At 48.8% G+C, this 18,005-nt stretch overlaps 1 protein-coding gene across 8 annotated transcripts in view; it reads right to left on the reverse strand.

Moving 5' to 3' along the window:
- Positions 1–263: 263 nt before the first annotated feature.
- LOC125152402 (tigger transposable element-derived protein 1-like) overlaps positions 264–18,005 on the reverse strand; it is a 53,517-nt gene continuing 35,775 nt past the window's right edge. For 2 of the 8 annotated variants that reach the window (XR_007147171.1, XR_007147169.1), the window contains exons 4-7: positions 16,616–16,761; positions 11,324–11,521; positions 10,659–10,829; positions 9,672–10,499 (exon numbers count right to left, since the gene is read on the reverse strand). The gene's annotated coding sequence lies outside the window, so the exon portion shown is untranslated. Of the gene's footprint in view, positions 577–8,932; positions 9,379–9,647; positions 10,500–10,658; positions 10,830–11,323; positions 11,522–16,615; positions 16,762–18,005 lie in introns of those variants that run through there. The other 6 variants (XR_007147173.1, XR_007147172.1, XR_007147170.1 and 3 more) reach the window with 5 other exon arrangements.

Consider the following 18,005-nt stretch of genomic DNA (forward strand, 5'->3'; position numbering starts at 1 on the left):
GTAACTCAGTAAATTAAGTGTCCAACTTCGGCTCAGATCATGATCTCATAGTTTGTGGGTTCGAGCCCTGCTTTGGGCTCTGTGCCAACAGCTCAAATCCTGGAGCCTGCTTCAGATTCTGTCTCTCTCTCTCTCCATCCTTCCACCACTCATTCTCTCTCTCTCTCTCTCTCTCTCTCTCTCTCTCCCTCTCAAAAATACATAAACATTTAAAAAACTTTTTTAAAAACTTTTAAATGGTCACTATTATGTCTTATAATTGAACCACAATTAAAATCATGACTAAAGTACTAACACATGTCACAACAAGAACAAAGATTGAAAACATACTAAATTACAGAAGCCACACAGAAAAGGCTGCACAGATTGGAGCCCTCTGTGATCTTTAAATCAATCATGGTTGTGAAGTAAGCGAAAGTCTCAAGAACAGACTTGTGGATCACAACAGGAGGAGTCATTGTCACAGAGTTCGGGCAGGTGATGACACTTGAAGTGGCCTCTGGATTCGATTATAATGAGGAAACCATAATGATTTCCCTGTTTGGGAGTTCTATGACAGTTCCTGGGGAAGGTGTCCTGTTTTGAATAAAAAACAAAGAAGTACGTCATAAGAAGTGGCAACTGTGTAAAATGGCAGCTGGTGAAGCTGAGTGTAGAGATAAAGAGTATTTCTACTGCTATTGCAGGCTTTCTATATGTTGGAAATCGTGGAAACTACATTACTTCTCAAAACAACTATATTAGTAACATACCAGAAAAGTGTAGAACACATCAAACTTCATGATGGAGGCCAAACCCTACCTGGACACAGTTCACAAGATGCAACATATTACTAAAGGACACTGTAGTAGAATTATATTAGTGGCCACTATGCTGTGGATGTTGTGGATGACCGAGGATATGGTAGAAATGTGCCATTTTCAGTTCCAATCTTCCACCACACCACTCCACCAAAACAAAACAAAACAAAAAAAAGTTAAAATAAATAAACAAACTCAGTGAAACTGTAGGTACAAAATCAAGATACAAAAATCATTACATTGGACAAACTCACAATGAACCATCAAAAGAAGTTAAGAAAACAATTAGAAAAAACTTTACCACAGACATGAAAAACCTATACCATGGAAATGATAAGACACTGATGAAGAAATGGAAAGATATTATGTGTTCCTGAATTATAAAAATGAGTATCATAGAATTGTCATTTTACCCAAAGTTATGTACATATGCAATGTAATCCCTCCTGATCAACATTCTAGTACCATTTTGCCCAGAACTAGAAAAATCCTAAAATGTGTATGAAACCACAGAGGACCATGAATAGCCAAAGTATCTGTATAAAGAAACACAAACTGGGAGGCATCACATTCCCTGATTTTAAAATAAATTACAAAGCTACAATAACCAACAGTATGCTGTGGGGTTAAGAGACAGAAAGACCAATGGAGCAGAGTGGAGAGCCCAGAAGCAAATCCACACATATGTGGTCAATTAATTCACAACAAAGGAGCCAATAATACACTGTGGTGAAAAGACAATTTCTTCATGAATGGTGCTGGGAAAACTGGATAGCCCAAGCATAACACCAGACCCCTATCTTACACACCACACAACTAACTAAAAACCCACAACAGCTGAGAGGAAGGAGGGGCACCAGTATGGAGGGCAGGGCTGTTCTGAAGTCAATGAGCCCTGGTGCCCTGATGGGATTCATTCCCAGTGGGGACACTGGCGGGACCTTCAGTGGTTCTGATTTCCTCCTGAGCTCCCCTGATTAAGTATCAGCAAAGACAATGCTGGGCTCAGCTGTCTCCTGGTGATGTTTCCAACTCTGAAACAATGGTTTTGCAAAGGAACAAGAGAATGTGCTTCAGAACTTTCCTCAATGAGGGAAGGAAGAGGGAAATTGAAAGGGATGAACCCTAAGAAGCTTTTCATGAAAGGGCTCCTGTGGGGAGAGGCAAGGACCAGACAGCAGGGAAGTGATGAACAACAGCACACCAAGTGCCTCCCTCACATATGGGAAAGGCCCTGTTCTGAGGGCACGAGGACCAAGCACCTGCTTCCATGCCAGGGGGCTCCTTCTCTCAGTCCTGACTGAGGATGCTGTCTTGAAGAGGGGTGTTCCAAGTTTTCATATGCATCTCATGGTTTAGGGTCAGAATCCTGATCGGACACCCCTTGCCCAAGTATGTGATCCAGGTGACACTTTGGTCATCAGACACATCAGAGGTTACCTACAAGGGGGCCCTCCCATGAAGACTTCTGAGAGGTGGGTCAGAGAGGGAAAAAATGGGCTGGGAGGGAAGGCACACACCTTACCCACGAACACCATCTCTGGGTCCCTCCAAGTATCAGAGTCTTGGGGGATTCCAGCCATTGAATCCAACCCCTTTCCCTACTCACTCTGACCCCCCCACCCCAGCAACTGTCTCCTCACCCTTCACGTTGGGATTAGAGAAGTTCCTTAACACATCAAGCATTCAAGGAATTCTTGCTGACCACCGATGGGCACAGCTTCTGCCCAGGCACTGGTCCTCCAGATACATCATGCCAAGCAGGCATCAAGGGAGATACCAGAGCAGCGTGGGTAAGCGGGAACAGCGTACTGGGCTGGACTAGTTCTAATATTCTATTTTTAACATCTCCTAAGTGCCTACCTAGGTACAGGCACCAGCCAGTCACTGGGATTGCAAAGACAAAAAAGGCCCACTCTGTGCAGGAAGGGCATTGCAGGGGGTCCACTGACCCCAGGCCCACTGACCACAGAGCCCTGAGCATTGCCATGACCTCTAAACACATCTACAGCTGGCCCATCACCAGAGCACCCAGGTCTGAGGTCTTAACCATGAGGCATCTTTCCTCAAAAACACGGAACTAGAATGCCCCCACAGCCCACTACAGCCTCAAGTTTCCAGAAAACCCACATATTCTGTTGGATATCTGCAGGCTGCAGGGGGATAAGCCAAGAAAGTGACACCCCTTTAGAGTAAATGCTGAGAAGACTGTCTTCCTCATTCCTATGAGTCCTTCCCTCTGGACACTTGGACCCCTGGAACTCAGGGCTGGTGAGCAGGGCTGGGCTGAGAGGCTGTCTTTGCATTGTTGTTGATCTTTCATTCCTTAGATGTGGCTTGGAACCTTGGAAATAAATGCTGAGATTGACTTTTTCAAGCCTTTTCCTGAAACAGTGGTTGAGGCCAAAGATGCCTTGATGCTGCCATGGATGGGCCCACAGTGGGGAGCAGTCAGAGCTGGGGACAACTTGCTGCCCTCCACGTCCCTGGGCTGATGCCCCTCACTCATCTGGTAATAGAATTTGTCAGTATCTGTTAGTGGCAGGAGGAGGTGGAATAGGGGTGTCCAGGGGTTGTTCCAAAACTATGGACATTTCTCTACACCAGCCCCATGTACCTAGTGGCTCTGCTCTGCACACTGGATCTCCTTAGAAATTACATCTGGGATCAGATGCTGTTACTTCCCGGTTCCAGCCTCCATGCCAGCTGTCCATCTGCTTGTGCTGAGGCTGAGTACAATGTCATGGACAGGAGGCCAACCCTGGGGCTGATCCCCATTTGGCAGCAGCAGGAGACCTGACACAAGCCATGGGAGGGGAGCTTACAGGAGGGTCTCAACTACAAGATGAATCTTTGAGTTGCTGCTCCATGAGTCAGGGCTCGTTTTCTGGAAAAGCCTTCTCGGTCAACTCATATTTTCAGAAGTATCTCATCGGATTTGATGTCAACTAATGTATTATGAAAGGGCCTTATTCGATCCTATTAACTTAGATGCAGCTGAATTAACAAACATGGGCCCTATTTACAAAATTCACCAGGTTGCCAATGAGTAGATATCTTGAGGTCAGAAAGTATTGCATCAAAATCCAGGTCCCCAGTGTCATCCCTTTTCAAACTGTGATGTTTGCAAACTTGCAAAGACATAGGATGTACTTTGCAAGGACCACTGATACCCTTGATCCTCTGAAGGTGAGAAGGACACAAGCTTGAGTTATGGCTGACGAGCACACGGTAGAGATGCCTGGGCGATCCCAGGTCCCACTGGGGCTTTGACACGCATGTCTGCAAGGCCAAGTCATGGCTCATTGAACAGTAAAGCAATGAGGTTCCCAAGGAAGCAGCCCTGAGACCCCCTTACCCATCTACTGGCTTTTTTATTTCTTGGATCTGCTGCTCACAGTTTCTGCATCTCTTGCTCATGTCACTGCAGCCAGCATGCCTCTCCTGCAAGAGCAACCACCTCCTACCTTCCATGGTCTATGTTCCACCCATCCTGCAGCTTCACTTTTTAGAAGACAGCAAAGAAGAGAGAAAGCAGTCAGGAAGCGGTGCCTGAGGGCTGCACCTGCATGTAAAGTCATGCCATCACTGGGACTGTCTGGACATCATGTGGCTACTTAGGGCCTCAAGATGTCTGGGTTATCCACACACATGTCACATGGTCACATGCACATATGTGACCAACTGGCTGTGCCTAACTCTTGTTACCCAAAATGTTTGATGTTACAGAGGCTACAGCCCTACATGCCAGGTGACATTTAATCTCCTGAGATTGATGACCCTGAGGAACAGTTGTTTCTGGGCCATCCCAGATCTTGTGTCTGACTCACAGAATGAGAAGAATGCAGGGTTTGTTTGCTGCTGCCAGTTGCCTCCATAATTGCACAGTCCCTCAAAGGCAGGCAGGAAGTCTCCTTCAACCTCTGGAGCACTGGGAGGAGCCGTAGCTGAAGGAGGTGGTGAAGACACCACTTCGTCTCCTCCAGGTGCATTGCCGGACAAGCTACCCCAGAGGTCATGGGAGACACAGGCTCATCAACCAAATTAGTATTCTGGAATCACAAAATTCCTTAAATAAGTTTGAATGGCACAGTGAGAAACAGAGGGGATGAGACAGAAGGAGCACATTACCTGATACCACGGGTGCAAACTGTCACGTGTCCAGTCTCTCTCTGTCACATTAGCCTTTCCTGTTTGTGGGGACCAGAGCTCAAGTATGAGCAGAAGTTCCACATCTGGAAGGGCTCGGAGCAAATGGCATACACTGGCTCCATCAGACAGGCATGGGGACAAGGGTTCCTGGTCACAGCATACCTGCACAGCCCTGAGTGCTCAGATGAACACCTGGCCTACATTGTACCTGAAATATATGCCAGTGCAGCAGCTTTACCCCCAACAGAGAGACTACAAGAAAGGTTGTGGCTTCAAAGACATGACTGCAGGGAACAGAGGACAGGTTCATCTGGGACTTCCAAAAGCAGTGTCTATGGAAGGTGGAGACCCCTTCGTGAGACAGCTGGAAATGAGACTGGAGATACCATACCTCTATGGTCTGAATGTTCGTATGCCCCTCAAACTCATGTTAGAATCCCAACACCCAAGATGATGGGGTTAGGAGAGGAGCCTGTGGGAGGTGCTTAGGTCAGAAGGATGGAGCCTCTATGGATGGGAGTGGGGCCTTTACAAAAGAGACCCCACAAAGCTCGCCCACCCCTCGACCAAGTGAGGACATGACAAAGAGGTGCTGTCTGTGAACCAGGAAACATGCTCTCACAGACACCTGATTTGTAGGCATCTTGATCTTGGACTCACTACTCACTAAGGGCAGACAGGGGTAACAAATAGATATCTCCTGTCCCCATGAGGAGAAGATTGAGGGGTTCATGCAGCCCCTTAGGCAAGGCTCTGCACTGCCTGCACTCGGGGTCAGGCCCCAGCCTAAGCCAGACCCTGCTCTCTACTGTCCTGGGGTGTGTCACCCTGGGCCAGGATGCCCCCTACACCAACATCCCACAGAACATGCAGATGGTGAGGTGGGGGTGGGGGTCTCCAGGGCCCAGGCCAAATGGCATGGTGGTGCGGCTCCCCTCTCCAACCTGGTCTGGGCAAAATCCTCAAACTTCCTGGATGTGGGCAGCATGCAGGGCTCAAGCATCACAGGCATGCGTGGAAGGGCAGGTGCCACTGCCTGAGGACTCTGAGCTTCGCAAGGTGATCCCACAATGCAGTCCTGAGAGATTTTCCAGGGGCCTAGACACCCTTGAGAAGCAGTGAAACAAGAGACAGTGTGCGCCCTGTGCAGAAGTGGAAGGGGGTCTACGTGGTGATGTTTCTTCCCAGTGGGCACAATGCTGTGTGAATGCGCAGTCTCCCACTGTGAAGGCACAGGGAGGAGACTGAGGCTTTCAGAACTAGCTTCCTTCTCTCATGCTGCAAGCCCTCATCCCATGCTCTGCAAGAACACTTCCCAGTGAGCCTGTGAGCTCTGCCCCCTGCACCACAGCAGAGGGGAGGAAGGCCTGGAGGCTTCTCTGGTCAGGGCCCCACCGGCCCCTTCTGGACACAGTGCCACACTGCCCTGTCTCTGTTCCAGTATGTCCACAGGAGGCTCCTGGCGGTCTCCTCTGGGGGCCTCTAGCTTCACTGTGCACATGGCATCCAGCACAGGCACACAGCTAGGCAGGGCTCTAGAGAAACAGCACTCTGCTTCAGGAAGGACAGATAATTGTCTCATGTTGGCAGAAGAGTCAATTTTCTGGGTCTGAAGTTTGCAAACAAAATCCCTGTCTTTGAGAAGGCAGATTAGCAATGGAATACCTTCCACATGGTTATCTGTGTAAATGATTTGTCCTGAAATCAATCTCTCTGTGTGCCAAACAGCATTCTAGGTGCATCTGTGAGGTGCTTCTGGGTGAGGTTCACACCTGAATCTGCCCTCCCTAGTGAGGGTGGGCCTCGTCCAGTGCACTGAGACCTGAATACAGCAGAAAGGGTAGTAAACCCCTCTCCGCCTGGCTGCTGAGCGGGACCCGGTGTTCTCTGCTCCCGGACCAGAATGTGCACCTGCTGTGCTTGCGCTCTCGGGCCTCCCGGCTCAGGCTCTGACCCCCACCACCAGCTCCCAGGTCTGCAGCAGGCAGGCTGCACATTAGGGGGCCCCAGCCTCTATAAGGTTGTGAGCCAATTCCTTATAGTACACACACAGCTATACACACACACACACACACCAAACACACAAAGGTACACACACTACACACACACAAGTCCACTTTCACACCACACTCACACCACACACACACCCTACACACAAACACACACACACACACACACACACACATCACCAGCTCCCGGGTCTGCAGTGGGCAGGCTGCAGGTCAGGGGGCTCCCAGCCTCCATAACTTTGTGAGCCAATTCCTTGTAATAAATGTTATACGTTATGCTTCCCCGGAAAACCCACACTAAGACAACCGTGTTCATTATAAAAGACAAGAACCAAAATTACAGTTGTACTTTCCCAATTTTCACAATTTTATGTACACATATACATACATACACGCACATGACACAGTTGGGGAAGAAACACAGCAAAATAGCCTGGTGGTTACAACTGAGTAAGTGGGACTCTGAAGAAATATTGCTTCTTTATCCTTTATTCTAATTTCTATGTGTGGTATGAGCATAATTTACTTTTTTCAGAAAATAAGCATCTGTTTTTTCTAAACTCGTACTATTCACAGTTAAAGGCATTGATTTACAACCATCACAAACATGGAAACCACCCAGTGTCCATCCACTAGTAAATGAATAAACAAGAGGTAGGACCGTGCATATGAGAGGCCACACGGACATGAGCAAATCGCTGATGGGCGTCCCCTCGCATCACAGTGAAGTTCAGATGTCCTGCAGAAAGTGACTGTCCTGTCCCACGACCCCAAAGTCAAGAACAGGGAAAGCTGGTGGACAGGGAGGGAAAGCAGATGTGAACTTGTCTGGCATGGGGTGAGGGGGTTACTTTGAATGGACATGAGGAGACTCTGGGGGTGAAGGAAATGTCCTGGATTGTGGAGGTGGTCTCACAGGTGTGTACATCTGTCAAAACTTACACAAAAGACACAAGAACAGTAACCATCTGTCTCATGTCAACATCTGGTGAGATTACATGTCAGCTGTGCATTTCATGCTAATGCCTATTCACTCGCTGGTTTGACGGGGTTTGGGGGTTTTCTGCTAACTATTGTTTCTCCTTTAATTTTATTCCTTCCAAAAATGATGACCTGTTATATGTACCAATATTAATATGTTCTTAAACAATACGAGGGTTAGGGCAGTCAAAAACCCATGAATAACTTATGACTTCCCCCAAACCTAACCGCTAATAGCTACTTTTTAGCGGAAGCCTTACTGGTCACATCAACAGTCGATTAGTACGTATTTTGCATGTTGTATGCATCATATGCTGAATTCTTACAATAAAGTAAGTCAGAGAAAGGAAAATGTCATTGAGGAAATCATAAGGAAGAGAAAACATATTTACAGGACTGTATGGTATGATTTTTTTTTAATCCATACAAAAAAAAACTTAAAAAATCAACGTCTAAGCAGACCTGCACAGTTCAAAACCCCATCGATTCTATCTGGATAGAGCCTCCAAACTCTCTCCAGATTAAGAATTACTATTTTATGGGTGCCTGGGTGGCTCAGTCAGTTAAGCGTCTAACTCAGGATCTCAGCTCAGGTCATGATCCCAGAGTCGTGGGAAAAAGCCCCAAATCGGGCTCCCACTGAGCATAGAGCCTGCTTGGGATTCTCTCCCTCCCTCTGCCCCTCTTCCCTACGTATGCTCTCTCTCAAAATTAATAATAAACATTAACAAAAATGAATTAACATTTTAAGGGGTATCTCCAGACTTTATATACACTCTTAGCACAATGCTTATATAAAATCACTCCCAAACATGTTTATTTTATTATTGGGGAAAGAGATGGGACTCTTGGTTGCAAGTGACAGAAATTCAGCTCACAATCATGGATCACTTACATCTAAAGGTGCTGCAGGTACAGCTAGACCCAGGGGCTGAGACGCCATTGTCGAGCTTCCTCCTCCCCTCTCTCTGATTGCCTCTGGTTCTGCTCGGGGTTGGTTTCCCTCTCCCGCCACAATGCACAATAATTACAAATACTCTCTCTCACCATACTGAGAGTCTAATGGGAGGACTACAGTTGGGTCTCATGTCCAACCCGTGAACTTATAACCCTGAACAGGATGGGGAGCCATGACCACTCAGACCTGGGCCACCTGCCTGTGCCTGGGAAGGGTGTGTCCATCACCTAACAGAACCTCGGGGCTGGGTGGGAACAACACCTTGGTGGAAGGATGGTGCTGAGCAGGCAGAACCAGCAGAGGTGTCGCTGTGTTAGAGCCACAGGTGAATGTCCAATCACAGTGCATCCTTTGGGGCCATGATTTGCTGTCATAATAAAGAGACCTGAAATGCAGTGGCTTAGTGAAAGTGGATGTCTCTTTACTTCTAACATAACATTGCCAGAGGTGGACAGGCAGACCGTGGGCAGCGTGGCATCTGTGGGGAGGAAGGACATGCTCACAGATTCAGTGGGACAGGAAGTGGCACGCATCAGCTCTGTCACATACCACTGACCAGAACTTAGTCACAGGGCCACTTGCAGCTGCAAGGGAAGCTGGGACGTGCAGTCGCTACCTGAGTGACCACGAGCTCAGCTACAAGGATACTACATTATGGAAGGGGAAATAGGAGTGCCAAATTAGGAACTGCCCCCAATGCTCTAGTGTAATTAACACTGTAATAAACGTACTTTTAAGCCACTCACCCACTAGAATTCTGGAATTGACAATACCCCATGCTGGCGAGGATGTGAAGCAGCTGGTGGGGACAAGAAATGGTACAGCTGCTTTGGAAATCGGTTCAGCAGCACCATTCGGGGCAGATAGGCACATGCCCTCTAACCTGCCAGTCTCTCTTCTGAGTGTTTACCCAGCAAAACTAAGGGCAGATGTTCACCAAAAGGTGTGTGCAAGAATGCTCAGAGCAGCTTTATTGTAACCTCAAATTAAGAACCATCCAAGCGGACAAAGGAATCCCGGAGTGTTCACATGGTAGAACACCACTCACCCACAGAAAATGAAGGGTCCACGCCAGGAAACAGATGAATCTCTGAGACATGGTTCTGAGTGTCAACAGTCCCACACAAAAGTGTGCAGTCTATATGTTCTGTCTATCAAGTCTGGTTAGAGGCCCCTCCCCGGAGCATTCCCAGTGGGCAGAGGCAGATGGCAGCCAGCGCTGTGCCCTTGACACCCTGGGGCTTGAGTTCCCCCCCCCCCCCCCACCGCACCAACATGCAGGATGTGCTGGCCTCCTTGTCCAGACAGGTGATTGTCCAAACAAGGGCAGGTGGCCTTGGCGGGGGTGGGGGGCATGTATTTTCATTTGTCCCGGTTAATAGGCCGGGTGAGTGCTTCCCTCCAGGGGAAGCTGCCAGATGCTTGCCAGGTGGCCCAACCACTTACACTCACATTGGCACTCAGCTTCCACTGCCCAGTGCGCATGCCCATCCGTTTGGGGGCTGAATCCCGAGGAGATGCTCCTGGCATTTCCCAAATGTATATGGTGACAGAAGATTTCACATTTCTGGTGGAGGAACCACACCAGCCTGGGAGGCCCTGCAGATAGGTGGAGATGAGTCCCCAGACACATGGGCACAGGGTTCTGATCCAGATTAGCTGGAAGTCCCATGTGCGGGCTGATCCCCACTTTGGGGAGCTCCCGGAGAAGCTGTCCTTGCAGCCGGCCCTGCCTGCATCCACCTGGCCTCATCTTACCTGCTGGAGAGGATCTGCAAGGCCATCGATGCCTCAGCAGGGTTCTGTTGGGTGGAGACTGGGCATGAATTCCTTGGATCACTTTTGTTTCCAAGACAAAGTGTGAGAAGCAGGATTTAAATGATGGGTTATTGTTGGCTTCATTGCTCACGTTTTCATGTTCTTCCTTCTCTAATCCAAACAGAATCGAGATTTGAACTTATTTAGGAGATCTGAACATAGACGCTGTTTGAAATTAGAAGCTATATCTAGAACCACCCCACCCACCTAACAGCACACTCATGGAAGACAAGGGACCTGGAGGGTGTCACATCCAGATGGAAGAGAGGTGGGAAACTGCCCACCGACCCTGAGGATTGTGGAGGCCACCTGCAGGCAGGAGGGGACCTGGCCAGGCAGCTATGTCCTGGGGTGGTCGGGGGTTGGGCTTTGGACAGTCGACCTCTCCCTGGGCTCCCACAGTTCCCCAGGTGGGCTCTGTGGCCCATGGGACTCCTGAGGCTCCCACTGAAGGGGCCGTGCAGCTGTACCTGCTTCTCTTGGGACACCTGCTCAAGTAGTGTCCATGTGACAAGCTGGACTGTGAGGGTACCCAGCAGAGAGACCACATGGGGGATAGAGACAGAGACAGAGACTGAGAGAGAGAAACAGAGACAGGGCCTGACCTGTGCACAGCAGGTTGTTCAGACGCCACATTCCAGCCTCTGCAGCCCAAGTCTTGGCCACAAGCACTGATGGGCTCTGGGCTGGATCACTGAGGAGTATGGTGGCTGCCTGCTGACCAGGGATGTTGCGTTGCATCTCAGAGGGCTGCTGGGGCCACTGCAAAGAGAATCATCTCGGGCTGTTGGGGGTCCAAGGCCCTGTTGGAGCAAAGGGAGCAGATCCATTGTCTGGCCCTCCACCCTCAGGACACCCTCCCAACATCTAGAAGCTTCTCTGGGGAGGGCAAGGCTGGCGAGAGAGCCACAGGGATGTATGCTGCCAAGGGCAGCTGAGGTTGAACCACGGAACTAGACTTTGCTGGGGTCACCTACCACTGCATCCAAAACACAGAAATGCCCAGATGGAAGCTACAGCATGTATTGTTTTACACGATTCTGTGCTTGGTAAGTGGGTCCCTGCTGATTTCCCTGGGCCCCGGCAGGCCTGAGTGGGGTGCCTGGGGCTCCACACATGTAAGACTCAACTTCTGCCTGTTCTTCAGATTCCACGTGTAAGTGAGACCACGCAGCCTTTTCCTTGTGTGCCTGGCTTATTTCACTCAGCATAACGTCCTCCAGATCTGCCTGTTCTTTTTTACAGCTGAGCAATATTCCTTCATATATGCATCACTCACTGGATGGACACTTAACCTGTTTCCATGACGGGCCATTGTGAACAATGCTGCCATGAATGTGGGGGTGAGGAGATCTCTTCCAGACAGTGATTTCCTTTCCTTCGGGTAAATCCCCAGGAGGGGATTTATGGACCATCAGGTGGTTCTATTTTTAACTTTTTGAGGACTCTTCATGCTGTTCTCCACAGTGACTACACCAGTTTGCATTCCCACCAGGAGGGTTCCTTCTTCTTCACAACCTCATCATTACTTGTTATTTTTTTTTTAATTTTTTTTTCAACGTTTATTTATTTTTGGGACAGAGAGAGACAGAGCATGAACGGGGGAGGGGCAGAGAGAGAGGGAGACACAGAATCGGAAACAGGCTCCAGGCTCTGAGCTATCAGCCCAGAGCCCGACGCGGGGCTCGAACTCACGGACCGCGAGATCGTGACCTGGCTGAAGTCGGACGCTTAACCGACTGCGCCACCCAGGCGCCCCTAATGTTTATTTTTGAGAGAGAGAGTGAGACAGCATGAGCAGGGGAGGGGCAGTGAGAGAGAGGGAGACACAGAATCCGAAGTAGGCTCCTGGCTCTGAGCTATCACCACAGAGCCCAATGCAGGGCTCAAACCCACGAACTGCAAGATCATGACCTGAGCCAAAGTTGGACGCTCAACCAACTGAGCCACCCAGGCGTCCATCTTTATGAGCATTACTTTAATTTCTCTATTGGGCATATTACTTATCTCCATTTCACCTAGCTCTCCTGCTGGGATTTTGTCCTGTTCTTTTATTTGAGACATATTCCTCTGTCCCCTCATTTTTACTAACTCTCTGTGTCTGTTTCTATGTGTTAGGAAAGTTAGGCATGTGCCCTGCTCTTAAAAGTATTGGCCTTATGAAGAAGAGGTCCTGTGGGCCCCTGCAGTGCAATTATCCCTGTTCACCAGAACCTGGTGCTTCAGGGGTATCTATGTGTTGCATGTGTCCTACTGTTGTGGCTGAGCCACTTTTTCCTTCAGTCTGGTCATCTGCAAGGGCTCCCTTTGCCTGTTGTGGGCAGGGTTTGGTCTCTGTGTTGTTAGTGAGCCAGTCTGGAGCCACCTTAGGCTAGACTTGAGTCAGACCAGGCACTTGCTAGAGCTGCAGTAGCACAAAACTGCAGGGCATGCTATCTGTCCTGTCCCCTGAGAAGGGGACATTGCCTGCTGTCAGGTCGGATGTCTGCCCCCAGCCCACTGCTGGGGCTGCAATCTGACTAGTCTGTGTGGTTATCTTCCCCTCTCCCCAGTTCAGAAGTCACTTTGGAGTGGTGCTGGCTCCTGTCGGGGCCATTTGCACACTGCCAGGCTTGTGGCACTGCTTTGAATGGACTCCTGATGAGGGCAGGTCCACAGTAGAACATGGGGGTGGGGTGCACAGTGTTAGCAAGGTCTATGCCTGTCTGCTGGAGACACTTTTGAAAATTCCTGCCATCAGGCTGGAGGGGACAGGTCTGCATGGAGGTGGGGTGCACAGTGCCAGCAAAGTCCACACAGTGCTGCTGCGGGAGGGGACCTGCAGCTATCCGGGAAAACTGCCTGGGCTGAGATAGAGGGGGTGGATCCACAGAAGAGCATAGGGGATAGGGCACACTGTTGACAAGCTAGGTGGAGAGGGTTCATGCTATGCTGGTTCCCTCAGGTGTCCATGTATCTAGGCTGGGGGGCAGGGGAAGGAAATGGTGCTTGACAGTTCTTTTGTTGTTGAAGTCTCCCAAAGATCTTGGCCCCTCCAGCATATCTCTGTGATTGGTAAGCAAACCTCCCTCCCTAATAAACCAGGCATTTTTCAAACTGCTGTTTCTATGCTGTATCTCAGTGGAACTGTTTGTTGCGCTCTCTCTTTAAGGGCAAGTACTCAGTTTCCTCTCACCCTCCACCTTTCCTAGAGCCAAAACCACTGTTTTTTAAAGTCCCAGATGTTAAGCCCAACTGATTGTAAGAACTCACGAAATTAGGACCCTCTGGTTTTCAAAGCCAAATGTTATGGGAATTCGACTCTCCTGTGTGGGTTCCCCAAGCCTAGGGTGCCTATTGTGAGGGTCAGTTTCTCTCCCTTCTCTGTGCCTGCCCACAGTGTCCCTTCCTCCTGCAGACAGTCTCACAGGTCAGTTTGGCTCCCAACCACATCTCCCCCCTCTTACCCTCTTCAGTGTGGCCTCTTCTCTACACTTAGCTGTAGAGAGCCTGTTCTGCCAGTATTTGGGTCATTTTCTGGGTTATTTACACTGATGTGGGTGTTAGCTGCTGCATCCATGGGATGAGGTGAGCTTAGAATCCTCCTACTCCACCATCTTCCCCAGAAGTTGAGCTATTGTCATTTTTATAAAGGACTTTTTTTTATATATAATTTTTTTTCAACGTTTTTTATTTATTTTGGGGACAGAGAGAGACAGAGCATGAACGGGGGAGGGGCAGAGAGAGAGGGAGACACAGAATCAGAAACAGGCTCCAGGCTCTGAGCCATCAGCCCAGAGCCCGACGCGGGGCTCGAACTCACGGACCGCGAGATCGTGACCTGGCTGAAGTCGGACGCTTAACCGACTGCGCCACCCAGGCGCCCCTACAAAGGACTTTTAAAAGTGTACCTACAGGAGCATCTGGGTGGCTCAGTTGGTTAAGCATCCGACTCTTGATTTCAGCTTCGGTCATGATTTCACAGTTCGTGACATCGAGCCCTGCTTCAGGCTCTGGTCTGACAGCGTGGTACCTGCTTGGGATTCTCTCTCTCCATCCTTCTCTGCCCCTCCCCCTGCTCTCACTCTCTCTCGAAATAATAAACTTTAAACAAAAATAAAAACAAAAATGTACATATAAGTAATTTGTGGTCTGCTACTTTAATTTTTTTAATATTTATTTGAGAGAGAGAGAGAGCATGAGCAGGGGAGGGGCAGGGCGAGAGGGAGACACAGAATCCAAAGCAGGCTCCAGGCTCTGAGCTGTCAGCACAGAGCCCAATGCGGGGCATGAATCCACAGACCACGAGATCATGAGCCAAAGTTGGATGCTTTACCAACTGAGCCACCCAAGCGTCCCTGTGGTCTGTGGTCTGTTACTTTAACCTAACATAAAAGTGGACATCTAATTAGGCCACATTATTTTCAACATTTCTATGAAATAGAATGTTACAACCATTGGACATTTGGGTTATTTCTGGGTTTTCTCTGTGAAATGAAGTACTTTAAAGCAACATCTGTGCAGCCAGTCTGCTTTTGTTTGTACTTTATCAGTGATATAATCTTTGGCAATTACATCAATATCATCATCTATAGGAGGGAGATAATGGTGTGACCTACCTCTGAAGGTAGTGGTGTGAATTAATTACACATTATGTGCTAGAAAATGTGTCTAGCCCATAGAAAGAATTTAACTAATATAAACTATTCTAAGTGTGGATTTTAATAACATAATAATGAACATCAGCAGGCATTAAGTTCTGATTTATTACCCCAATCTCATGATTGCCATATTAATTCCCAGCACAGTACTCAAGAGACTTTTTAATGGTTTGTATCTCCCAGACTGGAGGCTTCACAAAGAGGACACTTAGGGTAAGAACTCATCCTTACTCAGCAAGAACTATCTCCCAGATATCTAGGTGAATGAGGCCTGAGAGTGTCAGGGTGAGGGGGGGCGGGGGAGGCGGTGCAGAAGGCAAACAAGGATGGAGATCTGGGTCAAGTGACAAATACCTCTTGGATATTAAGTGACAGACAGAAAGGCTGCCAGCATTCAGAGTCACTCCTGTGTAGATAAGACTACCATACCTACAGGAAAGAAATTTCTGACATGGGATGCCCAGCCAGCTCAGGGAAGGAATTTTGGGAATACAGTAAATGTGGCAACAAATGAAGTGCCTGCTCAGCCCCCACCCACCCCCTTTTTTTTTTTTTTTGGACACTGCAGAACTCAAAATGGAAAGAAACCATGTATATGCAGTAAACATGGAAAAGCCTTTAGCCAGGGAACCATTCTCCTTTTGAAACATGACATAATTCATGCTCAAAAAGATCCTAATAAATGTGGGAAAGTCCCTCATCAGAAAACATTCTTTATTCAAGAACATAGTTGGTACCAGAAGGAAGTTTTTCTTTTTTTTTTTTTTTTAATTTTTTTTTCAACATTTATTTTTGGGACAGAGAGAGACAGAGCATGAACGGGGGGGGGGGGGGGGCAGAGAGAGAGGGAGACACAGAATCGGAAACAGGCTCCAGGCTCCAAGCCATCAGCCCAGAGCCTGACGCGGGGCTCGAACTCACGGACCGCAAGATCGTGACCTGGCTGAAGTCAGACGCTTAACCGACTGCGCCACCCAGGCACCCCAGAAGGAAGTTTTTCTAATGCAATGAATGTGGGAAATTTCTCTCTTCACAATGTCTTCTCCTGTACCCATTTTCAACTCTCACTGCCTCACTCACCCTCTTGCAGGAAGCCTTCTGTGGTAGATGCCTTTCCATGCCTCCTGAATACCTGCGCTCCCTCAAACATTGATGTTTCCCTGCATTCCTCTAGGCAAGGATGCCTGCTGATTCATGGCATGGTCCAAGAGCCCAACATGAGCAGCTGAAAGAAGGGTTGGGCAGGCACCTACTCACTTGCCTCCAGATCTGGCTGAAGATGGACATCCTCACTTTGATGGACTTTATGGGAACTTCCTCTATCTTCAGGCCATCCTCCGAGGCCCACACTACCTTCCTATAGTCTCACAAGTTCCACAGAGTTCTCTCTTCTGGCTGGATATCTGAAGGAAAGAAGAAAGGACACTGGGGGAGTGGGAGCTCATAGCAAAAGCCAAGTCCAGGGATCCCTGGAGCCAAGACCTGCTCACCCTTTCCATGAGCCACCTGCCCTATTCATTGTACCTCTAGCCATCTGAGTCTCCTCCCGGAAAGCCATGCTCCATCTCTAGCTGGATGCCACATTCCAGCAGGCTCCTCCTCACTGAAGCTAGGAGTTGAGCCTCTCCTCCCTGTCCCAACACCATATTCATCCCTTGCCTGGTCCTATTACCCATGTGTCTCCTCCCAGATACTGGCTATGGCCACTCTCCTCCTGTCCCTCCTAGCTCTAACCCACAGATATGTCCTGATGAAACAAACTCTAGACAGAACCTAATATACACAGTCAAATAAAAGCAGTTCTTTATTGAACACATTTACGCTGAAGTCAACCAACCCCTGACCACAGATAAAGCCCATTTGGTGATCAGTACAACAATGCAAAGAAAGCGAGGCAGAGGCTCAGGTTCCAGGTTCCTCATGTCAGAAGTTTCTGATACACAGAGAGGAGGGCTGCAGAGAACTTCATCAGCATCTGGTCATTAATTACAGCAGAAACTGAGATGACACTTGGAGGAACAGAGGAAACTGGGAGGCTCTGCAGGGACATTTGTTGGTCCCACACTTGACTTTTACATACGCACTGCCTGTGTCCCTGCCTGCCAGTGACAGACAGGACCCTTGAGAGTTCCCTCAGGGACCATTCCTTAGGTGAGACCTCCTTGATGGAAACCGAAGCCTCTGAAAACTTCGTGAACTGTCTCCTCATGAAAAACTGCCCAATCGTTCCCAGTTTGTTGCCTAATCAATAAAACTGCCCATCTTTGATGGAAAGGATCATACACAGGATGTTTCTGAGTTCAGCCTTCCCTGTCTAAACCCAGGACGGAAATTCTGCCAGTGTCGCCAATACCAGGACCAGAAAGTGCTTTGACAGAGTCCAACTTCACTTTCTTAAATGGGAGTGACAGGGGCGCCTGGGTGGCGCAGTCGGTTAAGCGTCCGACTTCAGCCAGGTCACGATCTCGCGGTCCGTAAGTTCGAGCCCCGCGTCGGGCTCTGGGCTGATGGCTCAGAGCCTGGAGCCTGTTTCCGATTCTGTGTCTCCCTCTCTCTCTGCCCCTCCCCTGTTCATGCTCTGTCTCTCTCTGTCCCAAAAATAAATAAACGTTGAAAAAAAAATTTTAAATGGGAGTGACAGAGTCTT

Source organism: Prionailurus viverrinus, chromosome E2 (assembly GCF_022837055.1).
Source record: "Prionailurus viverrinus isolate Anna chromosome E2, UM_Priviv_1.0, whole genome shotgun sequence".
In the NCBI taxonomy this organism is placed as follows: Eukaryota; Metazoa; Chordata; class Mammalia; order Carnivora; family Felidae; genus Prionailurus; species Prionailurus viverrinus.